This window comes from Dermacentor albipictus, chromosome 5 (assembly GCF_038994185.2).
Source record: "Dermacentor albipictus isolate Rhodes 1998 colony chromosome 5, USDA_Dalb.pri_finalv2, whole genome shotgun sequence".
NCBI classification, from domain to species: Eukaryota; Metazoa; Arthropoda; class Arachnida; order Ixodida; family Ixodidae; genus Dermacentor; species Dermacentor albipictus.
Window position 1 is genome coordinate 148,347,845 of NC_091825.1, and position 17,528 is coordinate 148,365,372.

Below are 17,528 nucleotides of genomic sequence, written 5' to 3' on the forward strand. Positions count from 1 at the left end.
GCTGGGCTTTGTGGCTCCAGGAATTTTCATTTATTGTCACTTACAAGACTGGATGCCTCCAAAAGGACACTGACTGCCTCTCGTCACCCCGTGGATCCACTTAATCCTTCTACGCATGATCCGATGACCTGCGTGATGGCGTTCACTGACATGACTGACATGCACGGCGAACAACAACGCGACGAGTCCTTACAGCCCATCATCGCCGGAATACAATCACTCCAGCGGCGAACAACAACGCGACGAGTCCTTACAGCCCATCATCGCCGGAATACAATCACTCCAGTAGCACTGACGACACATGCCGCATGTTCGTGCCGCACAACGGCATCCTCTACCACAGCACTATCAACGCTGATGGCCCTGAGTTGCTCCTTGTCCCTCCTTGTCATCTGCAATCTGTTCTTGAACGTCACGATGCACCGACGGCGGGACACCTTGGAGTTTTGCGTACATACGATCACGTACGACACCGGTTCTTCTGGCTGGGTCTCTACTGCTTACTGCACTCTTATGTCGCAACTTGTGAATTGTGTCAGCACCGAGAGAAACCTCCCCGACCACCTGTCGGATGACTCCATCCAGTTGAAGTTCCTTCCGAACCGTTCTCTCGCTTAGGCCTTGACTTGCCTGGCACTTTTCCGACGACTAGAGTTAACAAGTCGATTGCCGTCGCTACTGATTACACGACACGCTACGCGATAACAAAGGTGTTGCCGACTATAGTTGTGCAACAGACATCGTTGATTTTCTCCATCACTGTTGTGAATGTGACCAAGTTCTCGCGGCATTATATTGTAAATACAGTCTTTCTATACTTCCAACATCCCCATAACAGTATGCTTTGCCTCTGGCATGTTCATGATCACCGATGGCATACAAAATAGTGATGCAGACTAAGCTTCGCAAAGAATTAATGTTCCATCTCTTCCTTACAGGCTGCTGTGTTTCAACTAAATCTGCATTTCCTGTGTCCAGTGGTCTCGTTGCTCAATTAGTGCTTGCCTATTTCTGTTGCACTGCAACCCACTAATGTTAAAATGTGATACTTCTCCTCTTTTCCGTTGTCCTCCTGTCCTTTTACACTGCTGCAAACTTTTAGATTTTGATGCTCGAATGATTAATACAACAATTGATGCTACCATATTATGTGAAGACTGTCATGACGGCAATAATTTAGGTGGACCTGAAACTAAATGAAAAAAAAAAGAAAACAGACGTGTGAGTAGGAATAACTTGTGACCAAACTGGCTCCATGCTAAACTTTGCCTCAAGGAAATTGGTCTTAAAAGTCTCAAACCCTTTTCGTGCTCTCGTGACTGTCTAATAGACAGTCACGGAAGTTGCACAAAAAGGAGTGCCTTTCTGTTGGGGAACTGTTTTTATCACGAGTATGCTATACAGCACCGGTTGTGCTATGAGCAGGCACAACTGCACATACAAGCTATAGCCTGAACTTTAAAATAATTTCAGATCTATTTGTGAACTTCCCAAGCCACTTCACAACTGCAAGCTGAATCTGATGTGTGCTGTCTCAGGGTCATGACCTATATTTGGGGGAAGACTAAGAATGCAGCCTGTGACTGAAGTTTCAGTGTTTTGAGCCCACCATTTCGAAATGCTTTTTATGTGCACTCAGTAGGAGACAGTTCTCCAAGCTTCTTGATATGATTTTCAGTGATACTAGAAGCAAAGCTTATTAGTTGTATTATACTAAATTTTCATATTTTCTCTAATATACTGTGGTCGTGATAGCACCACACTGCTTAAAAGGCATTGAGAATAAAAAAGCTACTTATTTGCCCTAGTATAATGTAGAAATCGGCATTCTGCAGTCTGAAAAGTGAAAACAAAAACATTATCGTTGCAACATTCACAACCACTTTAGCTGCTCATAAAATCATTGATGTACATGTAAAGAGCCTCTATGTTGTGTCTGTTAAAAACATGCTCCATCATGCTGCAGCATTATGCACATTAGCTTCGTGTAGAAGCCACAGCTGTTGCAATGTGCTGCACCGCAATGCACCTTGGTTATGTGGAAAAGCTACCATTGTTGCTATGCTCTTTACTGGTATACACGTCAACCTTGTGGCAAAGCCACTGCACTTCCAATGTGCTGCACCTCAAAACGTTTCAGGTATGTGGGAATGCACACTTGCATGCGCTAGATTTGGGCATTTTTAATGCAAATAATTATTTTTTCATACCAAGCACTTTGCAGTAGGCAATTTTACGTCCCGACTCGTTTCGGTCTTCTGCATTGAAAACAAAAATATGTTACAGTGACCCCGAACCTGTTTCCCAGCATAACAACCTGACACTCTAGCCATTTGACCACTGTCGTGCACATACTTCTTGCTCCCCAATGCATTGCTGTGTGTATGGGATAGTGGCACGTGTATAACAGTGCATAATACATGTCAGAGCATGTGTGCATATACAAGTTGCTTATCAAACTGTGAGCATGTCAGTCTCTCCCATTCTTCCTTTGTAGCTGGACTTCGAGGTGCTTTGTTAGAATGCACCACCTTCGGGATTCGCTCACATTTCCAAGTCCCCCTCACTGTAGCAGCTAGCACAACATGGACACTGTACCTTTATGCTGTAATGTTTCTTCACTGGAGTACAAAAAGGAATTGTGTAGATCCAACATACATGTTAAAAGTGGTTAATGAGAATCTATGAAACATTCATATTTAATGCATTGTTGCAATCCAAATGATGGAAAGCGTATTTGCGTTGGCAAGCTAGCAGTAGCAGATGTCACAGGCATGTTATGCAGGGAAGCCACCTTATCACCTATAGCTGTTCTCTGTGCAGTGAGGATGAAGGTGACATGTGCTTGTTTAGTGAAGAACGTTGACAAGAGGTGTATGCACAGAGACATATGACACTTATCTTAATACTACATGTAAGGCTTGTATACTTGTGTCGCAGCGACACATACCCATTCTATGAGATGGGCCTAGAATAGGCACGTGCCCATTTGCGCATACTGCATAAGCCAAGTTTTCCACTCGTCAAAACAGCTGCCACCACAGTGTTAGGAAAGAGGCAAAGAAACCATGCCTTTGCATTCATACTCTCCTCACAAAGCTTGTGTCATATATGCAATCACTCGCCATACACAAACACATTGGTCAACATTGCAATGTTTGGAAGAACCCAAACCAACGCTACATAGCCATTTACCTGCAACATAAATCCCGACTGTGTCTGGAATCTACATAATGTTTCTTAATTTTTCAGGCATTTGGTGGTAGAGGCCAGCGCATTAGACAGAAATCCTTCTTGACTGCAGCAATGTTCAGAATGTAGTATGAGGTACTCTGTCTAGCTGGAAGTTGAAGATAGATGTTATATTAGTAGTTAAAATATAGTAGCTAGTATTGAAACTACACATGCAATCAAGGCTGAGCCACATGCGAACACGGAAGAGCAGACACACACGGTGGTCACTTGAGCTGGCATTGTGTAGCTTTACCAACAAGCCCAGCTGGACACTGAAGTAAGGCATGTTGTTGGGCTAGTCAGCTTGTAGCTTCAGCAAAATTTTAAACTGTGTGAGGAAGACAGGACATGAACAAAAGCATAGATGCATGCGCAAAGTATAGACTTCCGACTGGCTTTGTTTGGTGAAGGCAGAGAGTTCTTCAAATGGCAAAACAAAAAACATTCGCAAAGAAATTGTGCAAGAGGCAGATATGAAAAATAGCAAGGCCACCTGTGCATTAAGAGTGCAGTAGAGTCCCAAGGTGCCCATCTAAGAATTCTATTTCTTTCCTTGATAGGTATCAAGAAGGTGAGATAACTTAGTTGTCACAAATTTTAGCGATGTGGAATGCTTTGATGACTTCTCTTTCTGCTTTTGAGCTTGCCTTCGAAAGGAATTTATTCTGTTCCAGATGAGGCAGGCAGCTTTTGCTGTCGCAGCTCCTGCACTGCAAGAGGAGATTCTCAAGGAAAGAATTACTCAGATGGGCACATTAAGACTCTCCTGCACTCTTAATGCATACATGGCCATGATATTTTTCATCACTGCCTCATGCACAAATTATTCGCAATTGCTCCTTGTTTTGCTAACTTGAAGTACCGTATATATTCTCTGCTTTCACGAAATAAAACCAGTTGGAAGCCTGTGCTTTGTGTGCGCCTATGTTTCAGTTCATGTCCTGTCTTCCTTGCGGAGTTTAAAATTTTGCCTAACCAGCTGTATAGCTTGTGTATACAATGAGTAATTAATATTATGATGACTGCAGCACAGCAATGGTCTAGTGGCATAGTGTCGACATAGTGTAGAGATCGTACTAAGTAAAAAATCTGGAAATGCCATAAATTGTGAAATCAACCCTTATCCCTTGGTTTCCTACAGCTGCAGAGCACTTGACCACTGCAGCAGTCAGGCATGCTGTATATTGACACGTGTACTTTATCGGGCGACCACTTCTCGCCACCTAACAAATGTAATCGCGCTGCGCAGGACGTGCCTGCATGTAAAAGAAGTTTCTGGAAGTTATCGATGGGTTCCATCCACTGTCTTTCACTGCAACTTGTGTTATCTAAATGCATGTGTGCGTGACGTGAATAATATGAAACTTTGTGAAAGGCACGCGGGTCCCAGCGATTGCTCTGGAACATTCGACGACAGATGTATAAAGGCCGACGCGCTTGACCCGCTCATCAGATTTTCGACGACCGCCGATCGTGTTCGCGGCTACCATCCTTCTTTGAGTGTAGCCTGTTTTTGAGGGCACAACTTCGCCCAATAAAATGCTCGTTTCATTAATCAGAGTTTTGCTGCCCACGTGACAATATTGGGGAGTGCCAGGAATTGAGAGATCGAGACAGACCGCCACTAGAAGTTCCCTGGGCCAGGTGACAACTCAAATGCATCCCAATATTTCTATATTTCACTATATAAACTTTTGTAGAATGAGGAACTTTTCAAGGGTGCAGTTGTTTCACGCAAAAGAAAACTATTACTAAATAGTGACCAGTTTCTTTTGTTTTGTAAGCCAGATTGCATGTATTTGACATTGCTTACTGACTCTTACTTATTCTCGCTGTCCGATACAAGCATATGCCTTCACATGTTTTCAAACAATGTGTGGAGCCATGTTTTTGGTGGAATAAAATTGGTCCCAATACAGAGCTTCGTGGCACACCGGATCTTACTAGCAATCACGGAGAAGAAAATTCATTAGTAGTTACAAATTGGTTCGCGTTAGTTAAAAATTTAGTAATCCAATTCGTAGTCCTGTCAATTCGAAGTTTACTGTCTTTTGTGTATTGGACCAAGCCGATGACCCCTGGCCTGGGCGGGCCCTGGCACTTTACCTAGTGGTGGCCTTTGAAAATAGCAGTGTGGCACCAGTGGTTGCATCAGGATCTAGGCTCATGAAGATAGACAGCAACGTGCACAGGGCAAGGAGTTTGGTGGCCTGGTCCTCGTCACAGTTGTGGAGAACACTATAGTTTTTGCGAGTCCTAGCCCCTACCTAGGGTACCAGTCTGTGCACTGTGTATATATATATATATATATATAGGATGTGCAGGATTGCTTGTTGGCAGCATGTGATCATGCGGCAGCTGACGGGCCTTCTATGTGTTTCGCCCTGGTAGTGCGGTCGTCTTTGTGATTCTAGAGCTGTGCTGGCATTGCCCAAGAACAGGATCTAACGGCATGGTGCAGAATTGCAGAGTTGGGGTGCTCCATTCTATTCCCACTCCATTCCTTCAGAGTTGTGGTTATGCGATTCCAGTCCTTATAACTTGTCAGAATTCTGACAGTTGGACCAGTCCCACTGTTTGAGTGGTCAAACTAATGTACTCCAATCCTCCAATTACAGTAAATAAAACGCTTCCCGTATAATTACTTACTACTTGCGCCCCGATACAGCGATAGCGTAGAGGTAGAGCATCCGCCTCACGTGCAGAAGGACTGTGGTTCAAATCCAAGTGCCAGCATACTTTGCCCCGGCTGACCTTCCACATATGCCCCCATGGGTAATGTCCAAAATACCGGTACGTCTATCTATTCCCGGAATTTCTAAAAAATCGCGAATACCTACCGTCGGCCTCAGACATTTAACACTTGAATATATGTCGAAAGAATATGACTCCTTGGTGAGCGTGTATACAGACGGCTCGGTCTCGTCGTATGCATCTGGTGTGGCTTTTGTCGTGCCTGCGCATCAAGTCATTCGACGGTTTCGTCTGCATAACAAGACGACTACAACATCTACGGAATTAGTGGCAATAAGAGAGGCCGTTCAATATATTGCGCGACAGCCTCCTCAAATATGGACAGTTTTCAGTGACGCAAAATCGGCTCTTCAACTACTTAGAGTGGTGTTGAAAGAAAGCGCTTACAGAGTGTTGGCTCTTCAAACTGCCGAGCTCTACACTTTAGCGCAAGAAAACGGCCACCAGATCACATTTCAGTGGATTCCTAGTCACTGCGGTATACAGGGCAACGAACTGGCCGACGCCGAAACGAAGAAAGCACTCGAAGAACGAGAGTCACTGCTTTCAATTCCTTTTTCAAGAGCGGACGCCAACTGTCTCCTCTCCAGTGTCATCTGAAAATTGACAGCAAAGCACTGGGACAATCCGGATAATCGCCACAGACGACTCCAGAGATCGGACCCCACCATGAATTTTAGGCTACCACCGAAAATTCAACGAAGCTGTGCCAGTCTTCTGCACAGACTAAGGCTGGGGGTAGCGTTTACGCGCGGATACGTGCACCTCATGCGACGCACCGAGTCTCCACACTGTGAGGTGTGCAATGTGACTGAGACTATAGGTCATGTGCTTTGTGACTGCCCTAAGTTTGTGGAAGAGCGTGATAGGTTGGTCAAGGACCTTACGCGTCTCGACGGCGCACCGTTGTCGGAGGACGTTATTTTAGGCCCTTGGCCAGACGCTCAGTCGAGTTTCAAGGCGATCAAGGCATTACTGAACTTTTTAAAAATTACGGGCCTGGATTGCAGACTTTGAGCATGCCAAATTGCTTGCCATATGTTCTACATCTTCCTTCTATCGTCATCGTCACCCATCATGCACCTCTTTCTTCCCTCTTTCTTTCCCTCTTCCCCTTCCCCCAATGCCGAGTAGCTGGCTAGAGGAATATACCTCAGGCCGACCTCTCGGCATTTCGTGTCATTAAACTTCTTTCTCTCTCTCTCCAGGTGCCACACAATTTTCCACCAGATAAAAAAAATCCATGTTGATACAGTTGTATAAACAGGCCTGGTGGCCTGACTCCAGTGACCAGAACTGGTAATGCACTCCCTTACCAGAGCAGGATTGGCCACAACCTCCTATATGAATAGAGCAATCAAACCCAGGTCCTCGGTCCCCAGCAGCTGCGAAGCAACTGACCACAGCGGCGGTCAGACCTGTGACGCCGCAGAGGGTGCTAATAATCTCTGGATCCGGACAGGCCACCATTGGAATCTGAACCTGGCAACGTTTAACGCTAGAACGTTCTCTAGTGAGGCGAGTCGAGCAGTGCTATTGGAGGAATTAGCGGGCATTAAACGGGATATAATAGAGCTCAGTGAGGTTGGGAGGACAAACGAAGCATATACAGGGCTAAAAAGCAGGCACATCCTGTGCCACCGGGGCTTAGCGGAGAGACGAGAACCAGGAGTTGGATTCCTGATTAATAAGGATATAGCTGGTAACATACAGGAATTGTATAGCATTAACGAGAGGGTAGCAGGTCTTGTTGTAAAACTTAAGAAGAGGTACAAATTGAAGGCCGTACATGTCTAGCCGCCTACATCCAGTGACCAGCAAGTGGAAAGCTTCTATGAAGACGTGGAATCGGTGATGGATAAGGTCAAAACAAGATACCTTTCTCCAGCCTGCTTCTTGCCTACCCTGGCATTGAAGTCGCCCATCAGTATAGTAGAGTTTGCAGAATGGAATAATTTGCGGACAATGAATACCTTCTTCCGCAACTGGGATAACCGAAAGTGGACTTGGAGGAGCCCGAATGGCGAGACTAGAAATGAAGTAGACCTCATACCCCGCGCTAACCCTGGCATCATACAAGATGTGGACGTGCTCGGCAAGGTGCGCTACAGTGACCATAGGATGGTAATATCTCGAATTAGCCTAGACTAAAGGAGGGAATGGAAAAAACTGGTACATAAGAAGCCGATCAATGAGTTAGCGGTAAGAGGGAAAGTAGAGGAATTTCGGATCAGGCTGCGGAAGAGGTATTGGGCTTTAACTCAGGAAGAGACCCTCAGTGTTGAAGCAATGAACGATAATCTTATGGGCATCATTAAGGAGTGTGCAATAGAAGTCGGTTGTAACTTCGTTAGACAGGATACCGGTAAGTTATCGCAGGAGATGAAAGATCTAATTAAGAAACCAACCCTTATACATAGCTTTCATTGATTACGAGAAAGCGTTTGATTGAGTAAAAACCTCAGCAGTCATTGTGGAATCGGGGTGTAGACGAGCCTTATGTGAAAATACTGCAAGATATCTACAGCGGCTCCACAGCCACCGTAGTCCTCCATAAAGAAAGCAACAAAATCCCAATAAAGAAGGGCGTCAGGCAGGGAGATACGAACTCTCCTATGCTATTGACGGCGTGTCTACAGGAGGTATTCAGAGACCTGGATTGGGAAGAATTGGGGATAAGAGTTAATGGAGAATACCTTAGTAACTTGCGATTCGCTGATGATATTGCCTTGCTTAGTAACTCAGAGGACCAATTGCAATGCATGCTCACTGACCTGGAGAGGCAAAGCAGAATAGTGGGTCTAAAAATTAGTCTGCAGAAAACTTAAATAATGTTTAACAGTCTCGGAAGAGAACAGCAGTTTACGATAAGTAGTGAGGCACTGGAAGTGGTAAGGGGAATACATCTACTTAGGGTAGGTAGTGACTGCGGATCCGGATCATGAGACTGAAATAATTTGAAGAATAAGAATGGGCTGGGGTGCGTTTGGCAGGCATTCTCGGATCATGAACAGCAGGTTGCCATTATCCCTCAAGAGGAAAGTGTGAAACAGCTGTGTCTTACTAGTACTCACGTACAGGGCAGAAACCTGGAGGCTTACGAAACGGGTTCTACTTAAATTGAAGACATCGCAACGAGCTATGGAAAGAAGAAGAATGATGGGTGTAACATTAAGGGGATAAGATGAGAACAGATTGGGTGAGGGAACAAACGCGAGTTAATGATATCTTAGTTGAAATCAAGAAAAATGGGCAGGGCACGTAATGAGGAGGGAAGATAATCGATGGTCATTAAGGTTTATGGACTGGATTCCAAGAGAGGGGAAGCGTAGCAGGGGGCGGCAGCAAGTTAGGTGGGCGGATGAGATTAATAAGTTTGCAGGGACAACATGGCCACAATTAGGACATGACCGGGGTAGTTGCTGTTTACGCAAGCATTTTGCAAATGCGGCTCGCTTTTAAGCACCCCTCCTTATGTCTAAAAAAACAGAAATAAACATTCAGTATACTTTTTCAACTTTTACTAAGCTTATCATATAGCTCAGTGTTAACATACAGTAATCACAGGCGAGGTTACAAAAAGCAGTAATAATTGACAGTAAACACTGCTTGGATGGTGAAAAACATGGGAATCAGGTCATTTTATTTTTGACAACAACCTTTTTTGGCATAGGAGGCTCGGGAAATGGTGATGTAGCAACACTGTAAAGACTGAATAAGATAGATGTGGAATGCCTTGATGACTTCTGTTTCTGTTTTCTTTATTTTGTCTTCGAAAGGAATTTATTCTGTTCAAGATAAGGGAGGCAGCTTTTGCATCTGCAACAGAACATCGGTGGATGTTGTGCGAAGCACTTTTTCTTTGCTTTTTCACTACCTGAGCAAGGTAACTTTTTTTTGTGCTTCATCGCGCGATTTCTACAGTCAACTTCCATTAATTCTACCCTGACGAGACTGACGGGTCGAATTAAGATGCAAAAACCTGCTGAAACACCGTTGATTCATTTGGCAGTATGTGCTTGCGCAATTTCCCTCTGAATCGAACATGCATCAACTTTCTATTTGTCCAAAGTATAAAACTAAAGTAGAAATGACAACTCCAAACCAAAGTGGAAACCTACGCATACCTGATTTTTTAGTATGCCAGCCAACTTTCTAAAGTCAGCTTCGCTGTATTACAGCCATGATAAGCGGTAAAGCATATACTGAAAAGATTTCGCGCCAAAGAACAACACACACAAGAAAGACGACGACACCATGGGCGCCTGTGGTGTCGTCTTTCATGTGTGTGTTGATTTTTGGCGCAAAATCATTTCAGTATGCAAGATCACCAACTAGCCCAGCAGTTAACTCTTCTAACGTGAAGCATATGAATGCTACAAACATGGTTTTAGTTTCGCACTTGATTGTACAGCTAGGCAATTTTCGGCTCAATGTCCTTGGAAAACAAAAACTGTTCGTTAGAATCAGATACGTACTACAATCAGACATTGTCAGCTACCGTTACAGCTTAAAAATCTTTCTCAGCTGGGTCAAAAATAAGCATTTCAGGCAGGAGATAGCGTTTGTATAACACATTCACTGTCCCCTAAGCTCTGCTCAGGCAGACGTTGCCACTAAAAGGGGTCGTTATTGGGGTCTGGTCAAGTTCGCATTATATGGCGAATGCCAGTTTTAGGATCAAAATACTGAATGTTTAGGCCCATAGAAATGCATGGGCACCGGCCAGGACCGAATTAACTGAAAAATCAAATTAACGAGAGTCGGATTATTGGAAGTTTACTGTACACCCTTTTCTGTTCTACAAGGACTTGTCATTTTAATACGTAGTTTTCTTCTATCAGTGTGGCAATGGTGCTAAATTTAGCATTTGAAATCATCCATCGTTCCAAGGACAAGTTGCAAAGTAGGGGCACACTTTGAGACTTGAAGCATTTGCACATATAAAGGCAGGACACATTAACAGCTGTCCACTTAACATAAGTTGGCTGTATTATCTGCATAGTATGTGGTTGCTTTTTTGGAATGTGGTCATTCTGTAAAAGAAAGTTTTATTTGTTTCAAATAAATTGCTGAACTATTGCTTGTGTGTTTTCCTGTGCTCTCTGTGCTGATTGCGCTTTTGAAAGTGCAGTGAGCGACTGCAGACTGAAATGCACAAGGGTTCACTTCATCATGTCGGGAAGGATTTTTTGGCATGACCAAGGAGCCTTAACCCCTACCATGCATACACACTTTTTTGTATAAACACATCAAATGAAAGAGAGCGACCTCATCTATTTTAAAGCCTGGCAATGTTAGACAGAGTGAAGTACAAATACCATTTGCTGTTAAGAGGAAGCTTTAGCTCGGGCCCATCTCCGACGCGGCCTATTCAAATACATGTAAAACGCAAAAATGTTTTTCTGAGACTACACCTGGACTGATTTTAATGAAATTTGTTGCATTTGAGAAAGAAAGTTAAATTCTAGTGACTGTTGGAAGTGGAATTTCGATTTAGGGCCTAAATTTTGTTAAAAAGATTTTCAAATATTCGACCGTTTGAAAAAAAATAGAAGCACGTTTACAAATTCATAGGTCTGCATCAAGAACAGACATCGCGGTTCGGTTAACAGCATACATTAGATCATTCAAAGCGGACAAATTCGATAGGTCATTTTACATCTTACGTGAATTTGTTACGTTGGTTACAAGGGTTCTGCAAAAGTTGTATTTCCATATTACTAAAATTTTTTATATTCATGTGTACATCAATTTTGTCCGCTTTAGATGTACTATTAGATGCAATTCACAGAATTGTATTATCTTTCATCATTGTCAGTTAGAGTTGTAAACTTGATAGCTTCGTATCTTGGAAATTTTCAATTTCTGCCAATATTTAATAAAAAATTAATGACCTATATCGAAAATTCGGAACCAACATTCACTAGATTTTAAGCTTTTCTTTTAAATGCAACAAACCTCATCAAATTCGTTGCAGTGGTTGCTGAGAAAAATCAATTCTCCTTTTACATGTATTTAGATAGGAGCACCTGAGCTAAAGCTTCCTCTTAAGTATTGCTGCTAAAACCTCATGTTTGTGTATAGTATGCACATGCAGTGCTGGCTATGCCGTGGTTGATCCCCGAAACAGCTTTCTCCACGCTGCTTGCTATAGCATTGCTGTGTTCTGCAAACTGAGGGCAAAACTATAAATATCTAGAAGTTCATCAGCGCAATTGACAGCTATTTCCGTATGTTTGATGCACTCCTGGCCAGGGACTTTTCGTCCTGTAGGCAAAATAGATGGCCGCCTCGGACGCTGTTTTGGAAAAAGTGCAGCATACCTCGAAAGCTTCCTCAGAATGCTTCACCAGCAGGTTCTGCTAGCGAGTGAAGTGGGGCACAATAATCGGACTTTACATGGTGCGGCACAAAACCTTAAAATGCTGCTGCTTCTGGCTTCCATTTACTATGACATGCTGGTGCACCTCAACATGGAGCAACCCCATTTTACTAAAATTCTGAATTCTTCTACCAACATGGTGTGGTGTGGCTATCTATGATCACTGTATAAAACCAGGGCAAAAAGCATGTCTAGAAAGTACAAAAGCTGGTATAACTGTAATGAATGACCTGCAGTCATCCAAAATGTGTAAAATCGCAAGAATTGGTCAAGCTCAAACACTGCAGAGTTTAACTAGTCCTGGCACAATTTTTTTTCTTATGCATGTGTAGCTGTCATTCAGTCAATTACACTATGAAACTTCAAATTCCTTCTATGTGCAACAAATATATCCTTAATGCAAACATTTAAACATGTGCCAAAGGCAGTGTGGCCCCATAACCTGGTGACAACATTGCATGGTAGGTCACAAACAAATGATGCATGCTGCAGTGCATAAGTAAGCCATGCCATTATTAGGTCATTGAAAACTGAGCATGTTAGGACCACTATGCAGCACGACATTGGTCTTTCCTTTCTGTCTTGGTGCACACTGTGGAGTGGGTGCATGTTAAAAACCTCAGGCGATTAAAGTTAAGCCGGAGTCCGCAACTATGGCATGCCTCGTAATCGTATCGTGGTTGTGACTTATAGAACATTAGAATTAAATTAATTTTAATTTAGATGTTTGAGAAGAGTCATAAGAAAATTTATTTAGTGAAGCAAGTCTTAGCACACATTAAGAATCCCTCAAAGCACACGCAGCTTTCAGTGGCATGGTATGGTCATAAAAGTTGCCATGTAGAACCAGATTAATATAAAAAAGTCCAGTCCAAAAGTTTAATGTCAGTGCTCCTTTACATGTAAGCATGAGGGACACATCTTTAAAGGCATCATCTAAATCCTGTGTAAGTATATATTGGTGAATATCAAATGGCCCTACATCTAAGGAAGTTATAGGGTGTTATAACAGGAAGCCACAAGATTTTTGGTATGCACTCTTCCTATAGAGACAATATAGGGCAGCAACAAAATAGTTGGGCCTTGTGAAGAATTCATTCAAGATCTTTGCCAATTTGGCAGGTTCACTATTACTAGAGATAATGAAGGCCAATCACCATGAAATGCTTTCCCAAACCTCATCAGCATTGCATCACTTATTTCAAATAACTTTCTTTTTGTCATTTTGCCAAATTAAAGTTCTCGAAAACCTGCTTGGCTGGTTTCAAGAACTTTTTGAGAACGGTTTGGTTCCATTCGAATGCAGCATTGTCAGTCTTTAGTGAACTAGACCCATCTTTACTGATATGCAATCAAGTAGATCAAAGCAGATGCTGTCAAAGTGCATGTGACAGAGTGTTAGGAGTGGGCATTCCTGGGTGATGTTGCCAAAAAGGGAGTTGTGAGCTTAATGCACATAGCAGCTGTAGCATATGAAAACCAGCACATTACTAATTTTTTGGATACCGCAGGGCTTGCACTGATGCTGGTCATAGTCTACTATAATTTCCACCATATATGGCCCTTGTAATCACAAGTTTTTATTGTCCTACAATATATTCCCTCTGTGTAGAATCAACATCTCTGCCAAGGACAACAGAAACAATACGATTGGAAAATGCAGAATTCTCCATCTGCGGAGGTGGCTGGCTGATTGCCGTATAAGATGCTTTGTGAGCTGGCATTGATGTCTAAATCTCAACTCATCTGCAAGCGTGCAAAATAGGCTTTGGGATACTTTTACCACAAGCAGAGACTAGAATGACTGTTGCCTGTGACATATGGCACATACCCATGACGAGGGATCAGCTAGGATTCCCCATGAATACAACGTCAAATAGCTTTATATTCCCACTAACTTGATAGTACATAATACTGATATGTAACAAAAATAAACAACAAAGTAACTGAAAAACGAACAGGTCTACTACGATTGAGCCACAAAGGGATTAAGATGGAAACATTTGTGTTAATAGTATGAAAAATATGTGCCTAAGATGTCATCTTCCCAGCAGCAACAACATGATCATGCACAAACTAGCATTACTCTTCAGGTGCACCCCAGGCTGCTCACACCATTTTCTACAAGATTTGAAGCCCAACAGGCAGAAGGGGTCACAATTTGGCCAGTCAGAAGGGCAATGCGCTAAATACAAATAAAAAAAAAACCTACAGGCCCACTATGCAATGCTTTTGCCAAACTATCCCAACCTTCAATGTGTGCAAGTCCACAATGACCAGGAAAAGAAGTAAACAAATTCCTTAAAGATGGAATGAAAAAGTGTTGCGGCAATTCAGAAATGAATTCTTTGTACTTTCTAGTGGCACACGGATAGACAGCCGGTGGGCACAATTTGAATTTGAACTCATGGCAGTGCTGCAGGGGCAAATACCACACTCATACTTCTGAAAAGCGTTGGTTACAATGCTGATTTGGAAGGGAAACATTGCAAATACTTCTTCAGAAGTTCAAGCATCTGACCAGTAAGTTGTTGAGCATGACTAGGGGAAATATCAATTTCACAAATAGCACCATTTCAAATAAACTGGCCCACTGCATTACTATTTTTCTAAAAGCCTCTGTGCGCGTTAATACAACCTCAACCTGAGGCAGCTTACATCTAGGTCCCATGGAATCAAAAAATACAGCGGCGAGTATAACACTTAAATTTGCTATCTTGCGAACATGAGCGAAAACTTCAATTTGAAAAGATTTGCTCGAAAGGAAAACTCACGGCTGTAACTCTGCTGCTCGTCGCCAGTTGTGTTAATAATAATAATAAAAAAAACATCTGCACGATGAATAGACACTTCGATATTTGAAGCAGCTCGTTAGTGGATATCAAGGAATGTGCACTGGAAAAGAGCGAAACATGTAACCGACCGACTGACGGAAGTAAGGCTCACAGGATAAGTTTTCTCTTCCTACACCGATAATGCAGAACGTATTGTGCAATTAAATCGCCCGTAATGCGCAGCAATTACCGCACTCGATTGAAGTCGCCATCGCAGCGACGCGCCATTTATTTCAGGACCACGAAAAACAAGGTATTCACTTAAGTACAGCGGCGGTTTACCTGTCGGCAAGCCCCTAACTCGCATATGACGAAAGCAAATCTCACGGAGTCCAAGCCCACGATTGCTCAAGTCAAACTGCGCTCGCACGAATATCGCGCACGTTATACGCTTTCGACACGCACAAAAGCGCGTGCAGAACGTCTTGCAGCCGACACGGCGGCAATGGCTAATCTACGTTCGAGAGTAGCTTTTTCAAAAACGTAAAAACAAGCAACAATGTGACGTCACATCCTACAAGAAAGAGTTGTTCTCCTCTCTTACCTTCTTTCAGCTCACGCATGCGTAGCGACCGCGGAGCCCTCGGGGGCGATGTTCAGGTCTTCCACAACCACTTGCGCAGTTATTCGCATGATGCAAAAGACGAACACGGCGCAACGCAAAATGGGTAGATGGATGCTATGAACGTTCTCTTTGGATTAGAGTGGTGGGTTGCGCCACTACCCCCTTGATATAATACTGTTGAAAAAAAAAAAAAAGAAGCTTCTTGAAGATTTCTCATCACGAAACCTGGGAACGTTTCTTTTTTGTATGCCTTCGTTGTTTGTCGTTTGTCTACTAAAGATGGGTGGAAGGATGGATAAGGCTGAACCCTTTAAATTGGGCGGCGGCATCAACCTCCTTCACTATATACACTCTTAAGCAATACTACCTTTTGCCACACAACGATAATCGTCATCTGTCTTGTCCACGTTTCTTTTCTTTAACGCGGCGAGCCCGGTACTTTCCAGTAACGAAAGGCATGCGAGTTATCAGCATGACAGCATTCCCGACAGGAAAGTAGCGGGCGCGGCGTTTCAAAGGAAACGCAAGCAAGGCAGATGACGATTATCGTTGTGTGGCAGATATACACTCCAAATGGGGTAAACTTTTCCTAAGTGTGTGTATATATATATATATATATATATATATATATATATATATATATATATATATATATATATATATTCTTAGAACGGTTGCACCTATAGAGTTTCTCACTATAACACGATTATTGTTGTGCACTCTAAGAACAGTTTACACCCTTTGGCTTGCCCCTTCTGCCACACAACAATAATCGTCATCTGCCTTATGCGTTTCCTTTCTTTAACGCTGCGAGCCCGGAACTTTCCAGTAACGAAAGGCACGCGCGTACGCCGTTCGTTACTGGAAAGCTCCGGGCTCGCAGCGTTAAAGAAAGGAAACGCATCAAGGCAGAGGACGATTATTGTTTTGTGGCAGAAGGGGCACGCCAAAGGGTGTAAACTGTTCTTACACTCTTAAAACGGTTGCACCCTTTGGGGTGTATATTTGTCCCACAACAATAATCGTCATCCGTGCCGCCCGCGTTTCCTTTCTTTAACGCTGCGAGCCCGGTAGTTACCAGTCACGAACGGCATGCGCCTTATCAGTGTGACGCAGCATTCTCGACAGGAAAGTAGCGAGCGCCGAGTTTTCAGGAAAGGAAACGCAAGCAAGGCAGATGACGATTATTGTTGTGGGACAAATATACACCCCAAAGGGTGCAACCGTTTTAAGAGTGAACGATAATCGTCATCCGCCTTGCTTGCGTTTCCTTTCTTGAAAACTCGGCTCTCGCTACTTTCCAGTCGAGGAGCTGCCTCACACTGATAACGCGCATGCCGTTCTTGACTGGGAAGTACCGGGCTCGCAGCGTTAAAGAAAGGAAACACGGGCAAGACCGATGGCGATTATCGTTGTGGGACAAGATAAGCCCCAAAGGGTGCAACTATTTTTACACTCTACACAGTTCTTAGAAAATAGCTAGTGCAACTGTTTTTAGAGTGTACACTGTACACTCTTAAGAAAAGTTTACACCCCTTGGGTTGTATATTTGCCACGCAATAACAATCGTCATCTGCCTTGCTCGCGTTTCCTATCTTGAAAACTCGGCGCTCGCTATTTTCCTGTTGAGAATTCTGTGTCAAGCTGATAACGCGCAAGCATTTCGTGACTGGGAAGTATTGGGCTTGCAGCGTTAAAGAAAGGAAATGCGGGCAAGACGGAAAGAAAAGTTTACGCCCTTTGACTCATATCTTGC

At 43.3% G+C, this 17,528-nt stretch overlaps 1 long non-coding RNA gene across 1 annotated transcript; it reads right to left on the reverse strand.

Annotated features, from left to right (window-relative positions):
• Positions 1–25: 25 nt before the first annotated feature.
• Positions 26–15,778, reverse strand: LOC139060197 (uncharacterized). Its single transcript, XR_011514657.1, has 3 exons — positions 15,490–15,778; positions 15,148–15,268; positions 26–9,807 (listed from the first exon to the last, which is right to left on the reverse strand). It is a non-coding gene; the product is annotated as an uncharacterized lncRNA (long non-coding RNA).
• Between the last annotated feature and the right edge of the window lie 1,750 nt (positions 15,779–17,528).